At 43.3% G+C, this 20,915-nt stretch overlaps 1 protein-coding gene across 1 annotated transcript in view; it reads right to left on the bottom strand.

Annotated features, from left to right (window-relative positions):
* The window catches only part of PLAAT1 (phospholipase A and acyltransferase 1), a 28,871-nt gene extending 8,821 nt beyond the window's left edge, over positions 1-20,050 (bottom strand). Inside the window, exon 1 of the mRNA XM_088444742.1 lies at positions 19,803-20,050. The gene's annotated coding sequence lies outside the window, so the exon portion shown is untranslated. The remainder of the gene's footprint in view (positions 1-19,802) is intronic.
* Between the last annotated feature and the right edge of the window lie 865 nt (positions 20,051-20,915).

The raw sequence follows: 20,915 nt of genomic DNA, 5'->3' as shown, positions 1-20,915 counted from the left end.
AGGACAGTATGGTGTTAATCACTGCTGATTAACACCATACTGTCCTGTCCTGCTGTATACGATAATAGACCACATGATAAGACTAGAGGCAATAGAAAGTTTTTAAAGGCATTCAGGATTAAACAGTGATAAAATAGAATTCATCAATGAAGGAAACATTTTATCTTTTACAACAATCTATTTTATTTTGAGAGGAACTATTACCTCCAGAAAATCAGAACTACCATGGGGACCAAATTCTTGCACAGTTACGCTAATCTGTCTATGGCCCATTGGGAAGATCAGGTAATTTTGAATAAAGCTCCTGGATTGTCGAATTTGGTTCTCTGGTATCATTATATAGACAATATAATTTTTCTATGGGATGTTAATAGAAACTCGAATCCTTCTGTGAAAATTTTAACCACAATGATCTGAATATCAAATTAACATTCAACATAAGTAGGGAGGCAATTGACTAGATCTCATGGTGTATCCAGAAGGAGTATGTTTACAGGCCAAAGGGTTTAAGAAACCTACTGATTCCAATCACTATATACATAAACAAGCACACATCACCTTAATTGACTCAAGGGAATCCCAAAGAGCCAATTTATTAGGCTTAAAAGGAATTGTGGTGTGGGTATACTTACCACTCAAATGAATGACATGGGTAAAAAATGTATAGAGAAAGCATATGCAATAAATGAGATGTGAAAAATGTTTTAAGTTTACAAAGAAAGGATTTGTTAAAAGTAACGAGATAATGAAGGTACCTTTTAAAAGGATTGTTCGTTCATTACCACTTATAGCTCAAACTATAGAAAACTTGAGAATGTCATTAAAAAGTATTGGCATATATCAAAAAAATATTCTATTTTAAATAGCATCCTTCCCGATACTCTAACATTTATTTATAGAAGGGCAGCAAATTTTAAAAAATCCCTAAATAAAAAGTGCCCTGCCAACTGAACATAGCAACCTGATCAGAACTAAAGGGGTCCACAGATGTGGATGCTGCATTATGTGCAGATCATTACTTATTGAAACATCAAAATACACCACCTTTAAGGTAAGAGACAAAGAATATAAAATCAATTACTTTATTATTTGTCACGCTTGTAATGTTTGCTATATGCTTGAATTAGGGGTGAGCGAGTTCGGATTTCTGAAATCCTAACCCCCCCGAGCCCCCCCGATCCGAGTCCGATCCGAGTCAGGCTCGACTTTTCCCGCCTGACTCGGATCTGAAATCGAGGCAAAACGTCATCATCCCGCCTTCCGAGTCTCGCGGGTTTTGGATCCTATATAAGGTACCCGCGTCGGCGCCATTTTCTCACTCGGCTGTGGACAGTGAAGAGGGAGGGTGGGAGTTAGGGCTGTGTAGTGTAGTGTAGTGTAGTGCTGCTGTTGTCCACTACTTCAAAGTCCATAGGGGCTGGCTGTGTTGTGCTGTGCTGCTGTTGTTAATAGGGGCTGTGTCCACTACTTCAAAGTCCATAGGGGCTGGCTGGACTGTGTTGTGCAGTCAGTTCTCCATAGGGGCTGTGTCCACTCCAAAGTCCTGTGCAGTGTCCCAGTCCTAAAGGGGTGCTGTAGTGTTGTCCAGGGGGTGCTCTGTCCATCAGGGGTGCTCCCCCCAAATGCTAAAAAAATAATATATTTTCTGTGTTTGTGAATTGTGTGCGCAGTAGCCGCACGTGCATCAACAAAGTAGTGCCAAGCGTGCGCCTGTGTCATAAGTAAAGGGCCGGCTGGCTTGACTGTTAAAGGGTGCTGTAACCCCCAAAGTACACTCCAGTCCAAACCAAAAAAAAATTTATTTTCTGTGTTTGTGAATTGTGTGCGCAGTAGCCGCACGTGCATCAACAAAGTAGTGCCAAGCGTGCGCCTGTGTCATAAGTAAAGGGCCGGCTGGCTTGACCGTTAAAGGGTGCTGTAACCCCCGAAAGTACACTCCAATCCAAACCAAAAAAAAATTATTTTCTGTGTTTGTGAATTGTGTGCGCAGTAGCCGCACGTGCATCAACAAAGTAGTGCCAAGCGTGCGCCTGTGTCATAAGTAAAGGGCCGGCTGGCTTGACCGTTAAGGGTGCTGTAACCCCCGAAAGTACACTCCAGTCCAAACCCCCCCAAAAATTATTTTCTGTGTTTGTGAATTGTGTGCGCAGTAGCCGCACGTGCATCAACAAAGTAGTGCCAAGCGTGCGCCTGTGTCATAAGTAAAGGGCGGGCTGGCTTGACTGTTAAAGGGTGCTGTAACCCCCAAAGTACACTCCAGTCCAAACCAAAAAAAAATTTATTTTCTGTGTTTGTGAATTGTGTGCGCAGTAGCCGCACGTGCATCAACAAAGTAGTGCCAAGCGTGCGCCTGTGTCATAAGTAAAGGGCCGGCTGGCTTGACCGTTAAGGGTGCTGTAACCCCCGAAAGTACACTCCAGTCCAAACCCCCCAAAAAATTATTTTCTGTGTTTGTGAATTGTGTGCGCAGTAGCCGCATGTGCATCAACAAAGTAGTGCCAAGCGTGCGCCTGTGTCATAAGTAAAGGGCCGGCTGGCTTGACTGTTAAAGGGTGCTGTAACCCCCAAAGTACACTCCAGTCCAAACCAAAAAAATTTTTATTTTCTGTGTTTGTGAATTGTGTGCGCAGTAGCCGCACGTGCATCAACAAAGTAGTGCCAAGCGTGCGCCTGTGTCATAAGTAAAGGGCCGGCTGGCTTGACCATTAAAGGGTGCTGTAACCCCCGAAAGTACACTCCAATCCAAACCAAAAAAAAATTATTTTCTGTGTTTGTGAATTGTGTGCGCAGTAGCCGCACGTGCATCAACAAAGTAGTGCCAAGCGTGCGCCTGTGTCATAAGTAAAGGGCCGGCTGGCTTGACCGTTAAGGGTGCTGTAACCCCCGAAAGTACACTCCAGTCCAAACCCCCCAAAAAATTATTTTCTGTGTTTGTGAATTGTGTGCGCAGTAGCCGCACGTGCATCAACAAAGTAGTGCCAAGCGTGCGCCTGTGTCATAAGTAAAGGGCCGGCTGGCTTGACCGTTAAGGGTGCTGTAACCCCCGAAAGTACACTCCAGTCCAAACCTCCCAAAAAATTATTTTCTGTGTTTGTGAATTGTGTGCGCAGTAGTCGCACGTGCATCAACAAAGTAGTGCCAAGCGTGCGCCTGTGTCATAAGTAAAGGGCCGGCTGGCTTGACCGTTAAAGGGTGCTGTAACCCCCAAAGTACACTCCAGTCCAAACCAAAAAAAAAATTATTTTCTGTGTTTGTGAATTTTGTGCGCAGTAGCCGCACGTGCATCAACAAAGTAGTGCCAAGCGTGCGCCTGTGTCATAAGTAAAGGGCCGGCTGGCTTGACCATTAAGGGTGCTGTAACCCCCGAAAGTACACTCCAGTCCAAACCGAAAATTTTTTTATTTTCTGTGTTTGTGAATTGTGTGCGCAGTAGCCGCACGTGCATCAACAAAGTAGTGCCAAGCGTGCGCCTGTGTCATAAGTAAAGGGCCGGCTGGCTTGACCGTTAAGGGTGCTCTAACCCCCGAAAGTACACTCCAGTCCAAACCAAAAAAAAAATAATTTTCTGTGTTTGTGAATTGTGTGCGCAGTAGCCGCACGTGCATCAACAAAGTAGTGCCAAGTGTGCGCCTGTGTCATAAGTAAAGGGCCAGCTGGCTTGACCGTTAAAGGGTGCTGTAACCCCCGAAAGTACACTCCAGTCCAAACCAAGAAAAAATTATTTTCTGTGTTTGTGAATTGTGTGCGCAGTAGCCGCACGTGCATCAACAAAGTAGTGCCAAGCGTGCGCCTGTGTCATAAGTAAAGGGCCGGCTGGCTTGACCGTTAAAGGGTGCTGTAACCCCCGAAAGTACACTCCAGTCCAAACCAAAAAAAAATTATTTTCTGTGTTTGTGAATTGTGTGCGCAGTAGACGCACGTGCATTCACAAAGTAGTGCCAAGCGTGCGCCTGTGTCATAAGTAAAGGGCCGGCTGGCTTGACCGTTAAAGGGTGCTGTAACCCCCAAAGTACACTCCAGTCCAAACCAAAAAAAAAATTATTTTCTGTGTTTGTGAATTGTGTGCGCAGTAGCCGCACGTGCATCAACAAAGTAGTGCCAAGCGTGCACCTGTGTCATAAGTAAAGGGCCGGCTGGCTTGACCGTTAAAGGGTTCTGTAACCCCCAAAGTACACTCCAAAACAAAAAAATATATATTTTCTGTGTTTGTGACTTGTGTGCACTGTGGCTGCACGTGCATCAACAAAGGAGCAGCGCCAAGCGTGCGCCTGTGTCCCATAAGTAAAGAGCCGACTGGCTCATTTCTTAAAGGGTGGTGTAACCCACAAAGTGCACTACTCTCCAGCAAAAATAAAAAATATTTTCTGTGTTTGTGTGCGCTTTAGCCGCACGTATATATCAATATAACATAAATGGAGGACCAAACTTTCTCCGATAAAAATAAAATAGGGAAAGATCAAGAACCACTTCCTCCTAGTGCTGTTGCTGCTGCTGGGAGTTGTTCATCATCCCAGAGAGGAAGTAGGAACATCACTACTTTTACTAAACAATTGACCCTCCAACAGTCCCTAGGGATGAGGATTAAGTACGACAGCAGTCATCCTGAAGCAAAACGTATAACTGAGGCCTTGACTGCTATGTTGGTGTTAGACGTGCGTCTGGTATCCGCCATTAGTGCAGTGGGATTTAGACAATTGATGGAGGTAGTGTGTCCTCGGTTCCAAATCCCGTCTAGATTCCACCAGCATCCTCAAAGCAGCAGCGACAAGCGTGCGTCTGTCTGTTAAAGGGTGGTGACACCCTCAAAGTGTGCTACACAAACAATTAAAATATTGTTCTTTTTTTTCTGTCTTTGTGAAATGTGTGGGCTGTAGCCGCACCTGCATCCTTAAAGCAGCAGCGACAAGCGTGCGTCTGTCTGTTAAAGGGTGGTGACACCCTCAAAGTGTGCTACACAAACAATTAAAATATTGTTCTTTTTTTTCTGTCTTTGTGAATTGTGTGGGCTGTAGCCGCACTTGCATCCTCAAAGCAGCAGCGACAAGCGTGCGTCTGTCTGTTAAAGGGTGTTGTAACTCTCAAAGTGCTCCAAAAAATAAAATAAAAATTTTAATGTGTTTGTGACTTGTGTGCGATGTAGCCGCACTTGCATCCTCAAAGCAGCAGCGACAAGCGTGCGTCTGTCTGTTAAAGGGTGGTGACACCCTCAAAGTGTGCTACACAAACAATAAAAATATTCTTCTTTTTTCTGTCTTTGTGAATTGTGTGGGCTGTAGCCGCGCCTGCATCCTTAAAGCAGCAGCGACAAGTGTGCGTCTGTCTGTTAAAGGGTGGTGACACTCTCAAAGTGTGCTACACAAACAATTAAAATATTGTTCTTTTTTTTTCTGTCTTTGTGAAATGTGTGGGCTGTAGCCGCACCTGCATCCTCAAAGCAGCAGCGACAAGCGTGCGTCTGTCTGTTAAAGGGTGGTGTAACTCTCAAAGTGCTCCAAAAAATAAAAAACTATTTTTTAATGTGTTTGTGACTTGTGTGCGATGTAGCCGCACCTGCATCCTCAAAGCAGCAGCGACATGCGTGCGTCTGTCTGTTAAAGGGTGGTGACACCCTCAAAGTGTGCTACACAAACAATAAAAATATTCTTCTTCTTTTTTCTGTCTTTGTGAATTGTGTGGGCTGTAGCCACACCTGCATCCTTAAAGCAGCAGCGACAAGCGTGCGTCTGTCTGTTAAAGGGTGGTGACACCCTCAAAGTGTGCTACACAAACAATAAAAATATTCTTCTTCTTTTTTCTTCTGTCTTTGTGAATTGTGTGGGCTGTAGCCGCACTTGCATCCTCAAAGCAGCAGCGACAAGCGTGCGTCTGTCTGTTAAAGGATTACATCGGTGACAGCATCCAAGTAGGCATGTCAGACAGTCCGTACCTGTACTGGCAGGAAAAAGAAGCAATTTGGAGGTCCCTGTACAAACTGGCTCTATTTTACCCCCCCTCCAGTGTGTACTCCGAAAGAGTGTTTAGTGCAGCCGGGAACCTTGTCAGCGAAAGGCGTAGGAGGTTGCTTCCACAAAATGTGGAGAAGATGATGTTCATAAAATGAATTATCAACTCTTCCAGGGAGACCAGCCTCCAGAACGTACAGAGGGACCTGTGGTTCCAGCAGGGACGAATTAATACTCTGTGAGGATGAGGATGTACACACTGAAGAGGGTGAGGAATCGGTGGATGAGGAGGATGAGGATGACATCTTGCCTCCGTAGAGCCAGTTTGTGCAGGGACAGATTAATTGCCAGCTTGTTTTGTGGGGGCCCAAACGAACCAATCATTTCAGCAACAGTTGTGTGGCAGACCCTGGCGCTGAAATGATTGGTTTGTTAAAGTGTGCATGTCCTGTTTATACAACATAAGGGTGGGTGGGAGGGCCCAAGGACAATTCCATCTTGCACCTCTTTTTTTTCTTTGCATTATGTACAGTTTGGGGCCTAGTTTTTCAAACTGCCATCCTGTCTGCCACTGCAGTTTCACGCCTAGATGGGTCACGTGTTTGTGCCGCCCACTCGTGTCGCTTAGCATAGTCATCCAGCTACCTCGGTGCAACCTTTTGGACATAAAAACACTATTGTGAGGTGTGAGGTGTTCAGAATAGACTGGAAATGAGTGGAAATTAAGGTTATTGAGGTTAATAATAGCATAGGAGCAGAAAAACCTACAAATTCTGTGATTTTAGCTGTTTTTATGCTTTTTTAAAAAAAAATACAGATCCAAAACACAAAACCCAGAACCCAAAACACGGAAGGGTGGTTTTGGCAAAACCAATCCAGATCCAAAACACGAAGAAAGATCCAGATCCAAAACCAAAACACAAAACACGAAAAGTGGCCGGTGCACACCCCTAGCTTGAATGTAAGTGCGGTCTTTTTTATGTCAGAATGACAACTAGGACATTAGAGACGCCTTGCAGAACATGCAAGAAATATAAGAAAGGGCCTCATTACACACAGCTTGTCAGAGCACTTTAAAATTCTACACCATTGCTCTACGGGTGGCTTGAAACTATTTTTGGGTATACAGTGTACAGCAATTTAAAGTCACTTGGATAGGTCAATGAGACATTGACAACTTCCGGTCCGCGGCACCATCACTTCTGGTTCCGGTCCACATCTCTATATGCCTCGACTCTTACAGTATACAGGAAGTTTAGATTACCTCACTTCCTGTTACCATCTTTGATGAAGATATTGAAAAATAAAAACTGGTAGTGCACGAATATCCACTTCCTGTGGTATAATATTTAAACTGAATTATGATGTTTTTTTATATATATTACTGTTTTATTTATTGAATAATCGTACATTTCAGAACACTATTGAGTATGACTATTGAGTATGACTACCAATGTACAGTAAGATGTTGTTTTTACACTCAATATGCACTTAGCACTTTGTGTAATGTCACTTCCAGGTTAACTAGCACCTTGCCTATAAATAGGAAATATGGACACAGGTAACACCATACAGCCCTGAGGAAGAGCTTTAGGAGCTTGAAACATGTTGGCGGCAAACACGGTGCTTACTTGTATCCATTCCATACAGCATATGTATATGTGAAATGGTATTGGCATCCTGCCTAATATATTTTGGAACGGACTTGTGAGTAAGGCATCCTGTGAATTACCTTGGTCAAAGGAGGGAGATTCCAGAACTCCCTTTGGATGCACATCATCACTCCTTTCATAGGAGCTATCACGGTATGGTTTTGCACAATTATATACACTCTGGATGCCGCAAGTATTGATATCGATATTGATAAATATTAATATTGTTGATTATGCCATTGTGTCAGATGTTTGCCACCTTTTCTTAATAAATAACTTTGCTTGTTGAAAACTCGCTGCACCATATATATTATTGTTATCCTTTATTTATATGGCGCCACAAGGGTTCCGCAGTGCCTTACAAAGTACATAAACAAATGAGCACACAAGACAAGTACATAGACAAATGAGCACACAAGAAAGACAGTTATTAACAGTACAAACAATGCAGGACAAATACACAATTTATACATTGCTGCATAACACTTAAATAAGCAGCATGGCGTCAGCAACCAAGGGTTAGGTGCTGTTGTAAATTAAAGTAGGGATAAGTGAAGGAGAAGCACAAGAGGGAAGAGGGCCCTGCTCGTGAGAGCTTACATTCTAAAGGGGCGGCGACAGACAAACGGGTGACACAGATGGGTTGGATTGTGAGGAAGGAACATGGAGTAGTGGGTTAGGATGAGAGCTGGAAAGCTTTGAGGAAGAAAGGCATCTTGAGAGCCCATTTCAAGCTTAGGAGCCAAGAATCAAAGTGAACATGGAATTTTGAGTTAAGGCCAGGGGGACGAGGAAAGTCAGCTACTCGAGGAAGTTGGAAAAGGCAACTGATACAAGCATTGAATGCAAATAATGAAGTTTCTTCTGCGAAACTCCTTGTGAAGGTTTGGTTGTTCTAGAATTTTGGGACACATAAAGAAAAAAGGAATACAGGTACAGTACCATCACTGTGGACAAATTCTTCTCTTGGAACAATAAGATGAACTTGTCTGGGTGAAGGTGATTTCGTAAATCCCAAATAGGGGAGCTTTTATATTGAAATGTTGTGTTTGGAATCACTAGAAGCGCCCAAGGACATTAACTATATTACGATATTTTATATTATTGGATATACAAGTGTCACATATCAAAATCATCAGCAGTCTCCTGGTGCATACTAGTCGCATTGCATTATGACTAAAACATATTTTTTGCCAAAAAAAAGATACCCGATGCTAGCAGGGTTGCACAGGACCTGGCGGCTCACTCACGCCAGGCATCTCGCACTGCATGGCGTACTGAGGCTAGATGTAAGAGGACACATCTGCATGTGCCATAATTTGTGGTACTATTTTTATATTATTATATTTTTCATTAATTTCCATTATTTATTTATTTTTCATATCTTGTGTGTTCATTTCATATTGCCTATACTGTACATGGTTTATTAAAACATATATATATTAGCATACCTGCCGCATTATTATTATTTTTTTATTATTTTAATTTTTCATTGCACAGTTTATTGGAATTTACTACATATACAAATTTGTATGTCCATAGCGCTGTTTTCCTTCTTATTTTCAGAATTTATTTATGACTTTGAAAGTCTTTTGGCAATGTATAATGTAATGGTGGGCTGCCTTCCTTCTGAAAATCACCACTTATTATATCCATCGTTATTAGGAATATACAGAAACGTTATCTGGTGTTCTTACTGAAAAAAAGAAAAAGAAAACCAAAGTCGCACTGTAGGAAAACACTAGCAGCTGACTATATACGATTTTGCATTTCTGTGTTTAAAAAAGAATCATTTGCACTGCAAGTGATCACTGAATGTGTTTAGTTGGATAAGAAGGTATGGGGCTCTTTGATAACCATGTGTCATTAGAGCCAAACATAATCACTTGAAAATTGATTTATTTCAAAAGTTCACAATGTACTAAACCGGCCTTTCATCTCTAAAGGGTGACTGTCCTTAAATACTTTGTTTGGCTCAAATGGAGTGGCTGTGGCACATTTACTTTATTTGTCTCTTCTAAATATTGTGTTATTTCTGGCAAACAGCTCCCAATATTGTTTATCTAGAAAACAAAATACGTGCAATAGGGATATTTGTAATGGCAGCCCTTGTGGCACACGCATAAACCTTTGTTTGTGTTGCTGGAGTCTTGACACTTTTTTTTCTAACTTTTCTGAAAAACACATAAATGACACAATTATTCTTCTATCCTGCATGAAATTTAGCAGCATAAACAGTATTTAATTTATAATACAATGTAATATAATTATACAATTTAATCTTATGATAAACAGAATCATAAATATTAATTCAGAGTTATTCCTTTTATTCAAAAACACCTGTTAAAGTCCTTTATAGCTACCGAACAACCTTCAATTAATATGAAAATTCAAGTGCACAGGTAAGGCACAGTCATGTATTGAGTTAAAGCTACAGATATTTCTTTAAACAAGATATGACGGAACAGAATATAGCGTAAAATCCTATATTCTGTTCCGTCATATCTTGTTTTGCATACAAACCACCACGAGATATACAGAGGGACAATTGCGTATAACCATGCAGTGCTTGGAAGAAACCAGGTGCTGGATATATTTAGTAACAGATTATAAGGAAGATTCTCGAAGGAAGTAACATTGAACTTTTGGATATTTAAGGTTCAAAGAAATATCTGAGAGCTTTAACTTAATACATGACTGTGCCTTACCTGTGCACTTGAATTTGCAGATTTTTTGACTGAATTTCTGTGATTAGTGAATCACATCTGTATCTTCAGGCTGTCGGTATACAAGCATGAAGCGCAAATACGATTTATTGTTTTTCAACCTTCAGTTAATGAATGCCTTCCCCTACCCATAGCCTACATTGACCAGGGCTTCATGTTTGTGTATCACCTGAAAACCTATGCTGTCTGATGCTGCAGAGAGGGTGGGTGCAGTTTGTGAGGACCAATGACATGTAGCAATCATGGACACTGCTCCTACTGGTTTGGAATTCCTGCTCACACTCCCTCCTGGAGCCATTTTTAAAGCGGTGAAAAAAAATGTTCACTACTTTATATGGTAATGAAGAATTTATTTTAATTATAGTGATAATTAAAAATATTGATTATGTACTATATATATATGAAAATATAGGAGGAATTTTAGCCAAAATGTGCCAAATGTGCCAATATGTCTTTACCGATGACATTTGTACAAAACTGTTCATTTTTCTAACATAAAAACTGAATTTTTTTTAAACATACATACTTAAGGGAAGCAGTCGGGAACCGACGGACGTATTTCCGACTGCCGGCTTCCCAACTGTCTAATCCCAGCAAGGCACTAATGACAGGCGTCGAAATCCCGACGCCTGTCATTAGACCTACACCGGGAGCCCGACACCCGGCTTACCGATCAAAGGAAAGCCGGGCACCGGGTGCGGACAGCCATGGGGGGGAAGGGTTAGGTTAGGGGCTCCCAGGGGGACTTAGGGTTATGCACCCCCCCAGGAGGTTAGGTTTAGGCTAGGGGAAGGGGGTGTTAGGGTTAGGCACCCCCGGGGAGAGGTTAGAGTTAGGCACCCCCCGGGGGACTTAGGTTTAGGCTGCGGGGAAGGGGGGGTTAGGTTTAGGCACTTAGAGGGGGATTAGGGTTAGACACTTGGGGGGAGGTTAGGGTTAGGCACCCCTAAGGGAGGGTTAGGGTTAGGGGGTAGAATTAGGTTAGTTAGTACTTACCTTAGGACGATCGGGATTTCCTCCTGTGTCGGGCTGCCGCTGTCGTGATTTGTTGTCAAAAATTATTTCCCTTTGCTATTACATTATTATAGTCAATATTTTAAAACCATGTACACAGTGTACTGGCCACACTCTTCAAATCACTGTAAAAGTATATTATAGAGTTTGTCCACATTCATTTCTGAGTGACCACATTTATGAAGAGCCACATAAATAATATAGCTATAGAGTATGAGAGGGAAATGGCAGTGTACTGTATGACCCTGGAAATGCGCTATTTCAATTATCTTGTTTTAAACAACAAAATCTTGTACATGCAAACTTCTACCATCTTGTTTTGCAAAAACATATACTCTTTGGTGCAAATCTTAGCACACCAACTTAAATTGGTAGATCTGACATCACCAAAGAGGAGCAGCATCTCATCTTGGATGTGTTACTTCCATCACAAGCAGCAGGACTAGGCAATTGTGGCTCTTCAGCTGTTGTTTAACTTCAGATCTAATCATGGAACTACCTTGAGCCATCAGATAATGCCAGCAGTTTTATTTCAAGCCTGCTAGACTAGAGTGTCCCATAATTGTCTACTACTGGTACTTCCTCTAGTGTTTTCATCGACACGTAGCACTTACAAACTGCTTTGGGCCTCATTTACATTTGGATGTAAGCAGTGCTTAAAGTAATCCTAGAGAAGTGGTGGAACTCCCCCTCCCCCTCTGCATCTTTTAAAGGGACAGTGCTGAAAAGGGGGCGTGGTCTCAAAATAAAGGGGCATGGTCACAAAATAAAGGGGCGTGGTCACACAATAGTATTCCCAATTCAAATTACACCACACAGTAGCACAATCTTGTTTCAACCCTGATTCACATTACACCACATAGCTGTCCCTTATTCATGTTATGACACACAGCAGTGCCCCTTTTACACAATGCCCACAGTTGTGGCTCTTATACACAATGCCCACAGTAGTAGTGCCCCTTATACAATGCCCACAACAGTAGTTCCCCTTACACATAATGCCCACAGTAGTAGTGCCCCTTATGTAAATGCAATGCCCATTGTAGTGGTGCTCCTGATGCAGTGCCCCCAGTAGTGGCACCCCTTATGTAGTGTCCCCAGTAGTGGTAGTGCCCCTTATGCAGTGGCCCCAGTAGTGGTAGTGCTCCTTATGCAGTGCCCTCAGTAGTAGTGCCCCTTATGCAGTGCCTCCAGTAGTGGTAGTGCCCCTTATGCAGTGCCCACAGAGATAGTGCCCCTTATTCAGTGCCCCCAATAGGGGTGCCCCTTATGCAGTGCCCCCAGTAGTGGTGCCCCTAGTAGTGGTAGTGCCCCTTATGCAGTGCCCACAGTGGTAGTGTTCCTTATTCAGTGACCCCTGTAGTGGTGCCCCTTATTTAGTGCCCCCAGTAGTGGTGTCCTTTATGCAGAGCCCGAAGTAGTGGTAGTGCCCCATATGCAGTGCCCCCAGCAGTGGTGCCCCTTATGCAGTGCCCCCAGGAGTGGTGCCCCTTGCAGTAATGCCCCCATAGTAGTGCCCTCATAGTAAAGCCCCCTGTAGTAATGCCTCCAGTAGTAGTAGTGCCCCCTGTGTAATGCCCCCAGTAAAAATGCCCAGTGTAATGCCCCCTGTAGTAGTGCCCCTGTGTAATGCAGCCCCCTGTAGTAATGCCCCCTGTGTAATGCCCCCTGTGTAATGCCCCCTGTAGTAATGCCCCTGTTTAATGCCCCCTGTAGTAGTAGTGCCCCCTGTGTAATGCTCCCAGTAGTGATGCCCCTTCTGTAATGCCCCCTGTGTAATGTCCCCAGTAGCAATGCCCAGGGCCGGATTAAGGGCCAAATGGGCCTGGGGCTGAAAATGTTCAAGGGCCTATACTGAGAAGGAGGGGGATCTGTAACCAGTGCTGTGTGGGTGTGACCAGAGCCAAATGTGTGTGTACACCTCATACACTATCAGCCCCACTGTCTACCTAAATACTTAAAAATATTTAAAAAATATTTTAAAAATGCATAATTTTGTGGGAAAACTAAAAAAAACTATTTTAATACTTATAAGTTATGGCTGACTGTGTGACCAGATCCTAAAAAAAGGGGTTTGGCCTCATGAAAGAGGCATGGTCTCACTTGCTGTGGCCCTTCCCCCATTGTGCTACGCTCCCAGCACCCCTCTCCCAGCCCACGTTACCCAGCACAGATCACAGAACAGCACCCATCACAGCGCCCATCACCCAGCACAGCACCCCTCTCCCAGCACAGATTACAGCACAGTAACACCCTCCAAAACATCCCTTTCCCAGCACAGATCAGAGCACCCCTCACCCAGCACAGCACAGATCACAGCACCCATCACCTCTCTCCCAGCACATCACCCTTCACCAAGTACAGCACCCCCGTTAACCACTAGCCGCTGTCCAGGTGCCTCGTCCCCGCAAAGCACTGCCGGCTGTTCCGGCGTTGCCTGCTCACTATTTGCTGCTGCAAGTCCCAATCGGAGCTGTCAGTTGAGCACCAATTGTGAATGCTGCACTTCGGCAGTAGCAGCTGGCAGAGTTTCTGCCCAGCCAGCAAAAGGTGCCCCGGCTGTGCCTGCCTCAAATCTCTGCCTGGCCTTAGGTGGGCTTGGGTGCCCATATGGTGCCATAGTTTGCCTATGCCTAGGGCCGGCTCTGGCTATATGGATGCATAGGGCTGTTCCCTAGGTTTTGTCAGCGTAAGATAAATTGTGGGATGGGCAAAATCAGAAAGAAGTAGATGGGAGGGGAAGAGATGATAGAGAGATGGTGGACAGAGGGTGACAATGATCAGAGAGAGGGAGCTGAGGGGGCAGAGATTACAGTGAGATAGAGTCGGGGGGTTTGAGGTGACAGGTTGTAGAAAGGGAGGTGGCGTGACAGAAATGAAAGAGAGAAAGATTGCTGGGAAAAGGAACAGAGGTGAAAGAGAGGGAGAGATAGATGGGGAGAGTGGCAAAAGGAGGGACAAAGATGACAGAAACAGAGGGGGCATAGATAAGGTGGGTGAAGACAGTAAAAAAAAAATATTCAATGCCAGTTGCTGTCACAAAGACCACTGTAGGGTCAAAACTCGTCAGCAGCTGGGTGTGTGTACAAACGATAGATCCAGAAATGGCATACATTGGGATTCTAAAGTTTGACCCCTTGGAAAGTATCCAGATATCCTGGGACCTGGTAATCAAGGGGTCCCAGTGCCTACATTGTTGGTAGGAGTCTGTTTTACATCAGATGGAACTGCAATATGGATGTTTCACGCTTACATTGCCTCTGATGAAATTGTGATTACAGGGGAACACGTTCGCCTCTCTGCCTGTGAGCTGATCATTGCTGGAAGATCACCACATTAAATCTATGCATGGGACTGCACCTTAGAAAATCACCTACGGATATATTTGGATAATATTACCAGATTAGAGACTCTCATGCCCATTTATCATTGTATATTTGCGGCTATATTGCAGAAACAACCCCAAATATTATGTTTTCCCCAGATGTATGAAGGAGGGAACGCAGCAGCTCCAATACCTGCTGCGATCTCTCATTTCCCGCTGGCGGCCGCATCCCCCATAGGTTTCTATGGGGGATGCGATGCTGCCAAATTTACCAACATCCAGAATGTTATGCATTCCAGATATGGGCACCCGCAACTAACGCAATCTGAACACTATGGGCTGCACTACACATAATTAGCTGGGCGAGGGTTCCTCCCCAGGCAATAGCAGACATGCATGAGCAGTCAGCGGGACTGGGCACATCACAGGGATGGCTCCTTTCTGCATGTGCTGGATGATGCATTCCGGTGATAGAATCACATCCTGCAATGCGATCATGGGGGGTATAGACATGCCTAGATCGCATTGCATTTGCGATCATTAATAAATGGGGCCCATAAGGAGAGAATTGCAACTGTATCCACTATCTGCCATCTGCTACATTGTTGCTATCACGGAACCCCCATCATTGGGACCAGTAAGGCTACAGAAAGATCTTTTACCAGAGCAACTACAGGGAGAGACTACAGAAGATTTAATTCCGCAGAAGTCCTGAAGCTCTTACATACGTGGAGTCTGTATAATGGATATGGTAATTAATTACTCTATATTGGAACTGAAGTGTTCTGATCCCCATAAAAAACCTAAGAAAGGTGATCTGTGTAGAGACACTACATATTCAGCTCAAGGCTTTTTGCGTTTAAATACATATTTTTATATTTACATCCTAACAACATTACACAGTATATGCTCTTTGTTTTTTTAACAACATGTGTTTTATGTGAATACCCTTATTTTTTTTACCAATTTAATATAATATAAATATGAATAAATGAAATCCTTGTGATCCTACACCGTTTAATATCCGTATTTTTTTTATCTATTCTTTGTTGCAGCAGATATGCGCTGTATTCATCTTTTGTTTACTGTAACTGCAATTTACCTGTTCCCTAATTTTAAGGGTAAAACTTAATGTAGTAGTCCATAACTGTTTATTGTGATCTTCCATGTGTTCATTTGTATCGCTGTCTATGGAATTTGTTGAATAAATAAGACTGTTTCACAGTTAACCCTGAATCATATATTGAAAATACTCATTACATAACATTTGGAATAATATACCTATCCATAAGCTTTTGGGTAATATGACATTTACCATATACAATTTACAGTTTTTACATAGTGCTAAAGAGTTACCTACCTGTCTTGCTTTTTGATTTGTTATATTTTGGTCAAATCGTGAAGGCTCCTACAAGCTGCTTTGAGAGTTGTGCCCAATAGTGCCTAAATCCTCTCTTTCACTATAGCTAGCGACCTGGTGAATGATGAGATGAGTGCTTTGAAGTAGGATCGCTTTGTGAGTGAGCGGAGCGGAGATATAGGATGAGAGAATGAACCTGAAATGGAGGAAGTTGGCTAGGGAGCATGAACTCCTTCAGAGGTGCTCAGCAGTACTAATGAGGGGAAAAAAAGTAATGAGGGTAAGAAAGTAATGGTGGGATCAAGGGGGTCAAGATTCTGCCTAGTATGAGTGGTCTTAGGGCAGGGGGGGAGAGTGGGTAGAAAGATAATACTGACGAAGAGTAGGTGGTGGTAAGAGAATGGAAGAGAGATATAGTTCAATTCAGAAACAGTAGAGAGATGAGATATGACATGGTCAAGGAGTGAGTAGAGTGATAGGAGGCACATTGGGACAAGCCAAATCATGGAGGAGATGGAAAAAAGTTTGGAGGTAACAGGGTTGTTGATAGGGATGTTAAAGTCCCCCATGATGAAGGATGGGAAATCAGAGGAGAGAAAGTGGGGCAGCCAGGAGAAGAACTTATCAAGAAATCGTGAGACCGGACTAGGAGATAATAAATGGTGGCAAGTGGACCTCAATGGAGAATATTGAAAGAGATGTTTATGGGGAACAACACAAATGGTGTAATTGTGGGGCAGGAGGGCAATGACACCTTCACCATGATGGCATTGGGTGTATGGGTATGAGAGAAGGAGAGGCCCCCAAAGGAGAGGTCAGCTGGGGAGGTAGTGTCAGTAGGTTACCAAGTTTTCATAAAGCGTGAAGCTTGAGGGAGTTAGAGATGAAGAGTTATAAATCATGCAACTATATTGGCATGAATTTACCCAGTTGTAAAAAAATAATTTAACACTTTAAAAAGCATTAAAAGTACTTCTAAGTACAAACACCACAGTCTGTAACTTTTTCTTTAATGTACTTATATCAAACCTCAGTTTACTTTAGGCATCATAGTAGGAGTAGTAAATGCACAATACTGCACATTTTAATATGTCACTGCTGTACACTGCATGTTGATGTTGTCAATATCTACATTTAATTAAAAAATCACTACAGTATACTGTTTAAAAATAATTTTCACATTTCAATAAAAATATTTTTTTTATTAGCAGAGTTTATCCTCAGCCAATTCCAGCCATCTCTCTGCAAAACCTTATTAGCTACACTGAGTACACATATACATGGTGAGAATAAACATGTCCTGCCATATTGTGATTCCATTTCAATGTATGCAGAAACTGCTAGATAACACACACAGGGAAAAAAGAATAAAACAAGGACACAGTGCGGGAGGTTCTGGAATCTTGAAATTCAAATTTGGCTTTTTACAATGTAAATACAGACAAAGAATAATAGATTTGTATACCTGTCAACTTGCACATTCTCTATGCATTAGCCCAGGCCTAAACAATGGAAGCAGAACATTGCCATGGAAACAGTGTTAGCATGGTATAAGAACAGTTAGTATAGAAAAGGGATACAGCGGGAATTCTGCCAAATACATGAAATATTTTATAGAAAGGAATCAAAAATATTTCATTCACATTTTTTGTTTAAATATAATTCCACAACTGAGCAAAATGCATATTTACATTTAGGAACCATCTGTTGCTACAACAACCAGGATTTTTCTGTGCAGATTCCTTGTTCACTTTTTTAGTTATATCAGCTATATATAAATATAATATTTAACATCTTGGTGCTTCATAGTCTCTGCTAATTCAGCTAGATTGTTACATGATAGTCCTTACGCCAGGCATACGTTATGCAATTATTGGCCGGATCTTCTGATTATCGTCGGATTGGGCCGATAATCGCAAATTGTATGGCCGCGACCGATCTAAAGTGATCAGTTTGTCTTGACATACAGAATTGTCCAGCATGTCCAATAGATTCAGTCATCAGTAGGAAGCATCTGGCAGTGTATGCGCTGCTGGGAGCCAACCGCCCCACAGCTCCCCTGTTCCTTCACATGTGATGAAAGGGGAAATGTCTATTTCCCAGGGGAAGAAAGCAGATTTGGTGGCCATTGTGACATCTCTCAGTATGGCCATGATATCTACTGGGTTTTATTCTGTCAGATAAAATGTCTGTCAGTCTGACAGACATTATCTGATAGTGTATGCCCAGCAATATATTGTCTTGAACCTACAGCACTCATCTGCAGGAGCGCCAAGTGGGAAGGGGGGCCAGTTACTACTTACCCGGGCTGACTGGAGGGGCCCGGGTCTGCGACCGCCCCCACTGCTATTCCCGCTGCTGCTGCAGCCGCATCTGTATAGCGGCGCAGCTACAGTGGCACATCCAGTAGTGTGAGAGAGAGGTGACTGCTGCTTGCCCAATGTGCCACTGTGGCTGCGCTGCTATACCAATGTGGCCGCAGTTGTAGTGGGCAGAGAGTAGAACTTTCCCCCTGGAGCAGCCCCCCTGTCTCCTGGAGCTGCATCCCTGCACTGAGTGCACTTCGCAGAGCAGCAGCCGGTAGTTTATTTAGGTCTTTTTAGGGGTGGGGGCATGGCCATGTCTCCTGGGAATTGACCATGCCCCCGCTACTAGCCGGCTTGTCTGAGATCTAAATCCCCCTGCTCATCTGGGAGATCCGAATTCACTAAAGTCCTATATCCACAAATACTTATTTGTGTTATCACCAAACCCAGGTGATGGACAATAGTTTAAATACTAAACTATAATGTAGATACGACATTTAGCACATCCAACAAACTACAGAATATCCTGCTGAGCCTTGTCAGTGATCCATGTGATTGCTTACATCAGATGACACAAGTTCCAGTTACGTTAGACATATTTTAGATTTATCAAGCAGGTATGGAAAAGGGTGAAACTTTCCTACATGTGTGTCCTGAATACACAATTGTTACTTGGTTAAAGATGTTATTTATTAATATTTACTTATATAGCACCAGCATATTTCTTGCATTTTATATTTGGGATGAGTTTATAATACAGTGTATTTTTTTCTAACCTATAGCAGGTTAATCCTTGTGATTTGCTTAACCTGAGATGGCAACACAAATGGAATTCTTCCCATCACTTCCAGATACCAAATACCATAAACATTTGTGTATAAAGGTGCAACTTAAAAAGTCAAATATTATAATTTATTTATCATATCTACCTACACAGTATAGCTGGGTACACACTAAGAGCGATGTCGGGCCGATATGTCCTTTCGTAACGACATATTGCCTACATTGCTCAGTGTGTAGTGTACACGTTTGCGCGTTTCCGCGGTCGCTAGCGACGGTCACCAGGTTTGAAGTGCTGCACAACAAACCTAGCGATATCGTTAGCGGCCAGTGCATTGTTAATGAATGATGTAACGGTGATCATTATGTCAATCAATAAAGTCATCCAGTGTGGACGCACAATCACTGTTGACGGACATTCATTCCAATGTTGCAATGAATGCCTGTCGCTCCAGTGTGTACCCAGCTTTAGAGGCACTAATTTATACTTTTATAATTTCATTTATACTTTTTTTTTTTAATCAAGACAATTGGTATTATTTTGTATTTTAGTTGCCAGTAAAACAACTTAATTACTTGCAGACAGAGGATGACATGGAAGGCTGGGACTTGTAGTTCATTAGCAGCCACAGGTTACTAAGCCTGAATAACTGCATATATGATTTCATGTATAAGAAGCAGGCCCCGCACTACTCACCGGTCAGAGGACAGCATCTCATCTCCGTGGTCCATGGACAGGAGCTACGCTTCTCGGGGAGACAGGTGGCCCCTAACACCTTATGGCTGGTGCTCGGCTCCGTCATGCGCCGCAGCCGGATTGTTATGCAAATGCAGCAGCACCCAACAGCCAGTCACAGGCCGCGGCAGCTTCCACACACAAGCCCGCTATACAGCTGTTTCTGGATGGATATAGCACGCTGCCTTCTCCCAGGTCATGTGAGTGCGACCAGTTCACTGCAGCATCCCGCTCACCGGCTATTGGGGGCACAATCGATGCAACGTATTGTCGATCAGTGCAGCGCTATCCCGACCAGTGCAGCGCTATCCCGACCAGTGCAGCGCTATCCTGCTCCCTGACAGGGATGTTCACGAGGTTGTACGTTATAAGCTTTTAAGAAAGTTTTATGGCCAGGAGCTATACACGTCCACACTTACGCCAGACATAACCACTCTTCTATGGTCAGTTTTGCTGTTGCTCTTTCTAATAATGTACAGCGAGGATACTGATTATAATGACGTTATAGTGACTGCACTATGTTGTGCTTTTTAAGCACAAATAACCAAAAAGATGAGACAATAGGGGAAATTCAGTTATCTTTTTGCTGCGCAAATTAATGGTCTTCACATGTAGCAATTCAATTGTTTTTAGACGCCCATTATCAAGCTTGTTGTGCGAAATTAGACAGGGTTTAGCTGTGTAAACTACTAAAACCACCAGTCTAAAGTCCTGGTTAGGTGCCCAAACCATACAAGGCCTGATTCATTATCAATCGCAACTGTAATTACGCACACATTTGGTTGTTGCGTACTGCGTACGCATCACAGTGAACAAGCCGGCCACTGCGATCGGGACTGCGAGCGCAGTGGCTATGCAGACCCATCGCAACGTGATTGACAGGAAGTGCCGTTTGTCAGTGGTGACGGGGGGTGGTTGGTGAAAAGTAGGCGTGCCAGTGGGTTTGAATGCCATTTCAGGGGTGTGCATAAAATAGCCACTGCGATGCCTTACGCAGCCTGAGGCCTCATAGCGTTCGATGAAGTTAGCAATTTCTGAGCAAGTGTGCGTGAGGCTGCGATGGTATTCAATTGT

This window comes from Taudactylus pleione, unplaced genomic scaffold (genome assembly GCF_031769625.1).
Source record: "Taudactylus pleione unplaced genomic scaffold, aTauple2 ptg000372l, whole genome shotgun sequence".
Lineage (NCBI taxonomy): Eukaryota > Metazoa > Chordata > Amphibia > Anura > Myobatrachidae > Taudactylus > Taudactylus pleione.
This window is presented reverse-complemented; position numbering and strand designations above follow the sequence as displayed.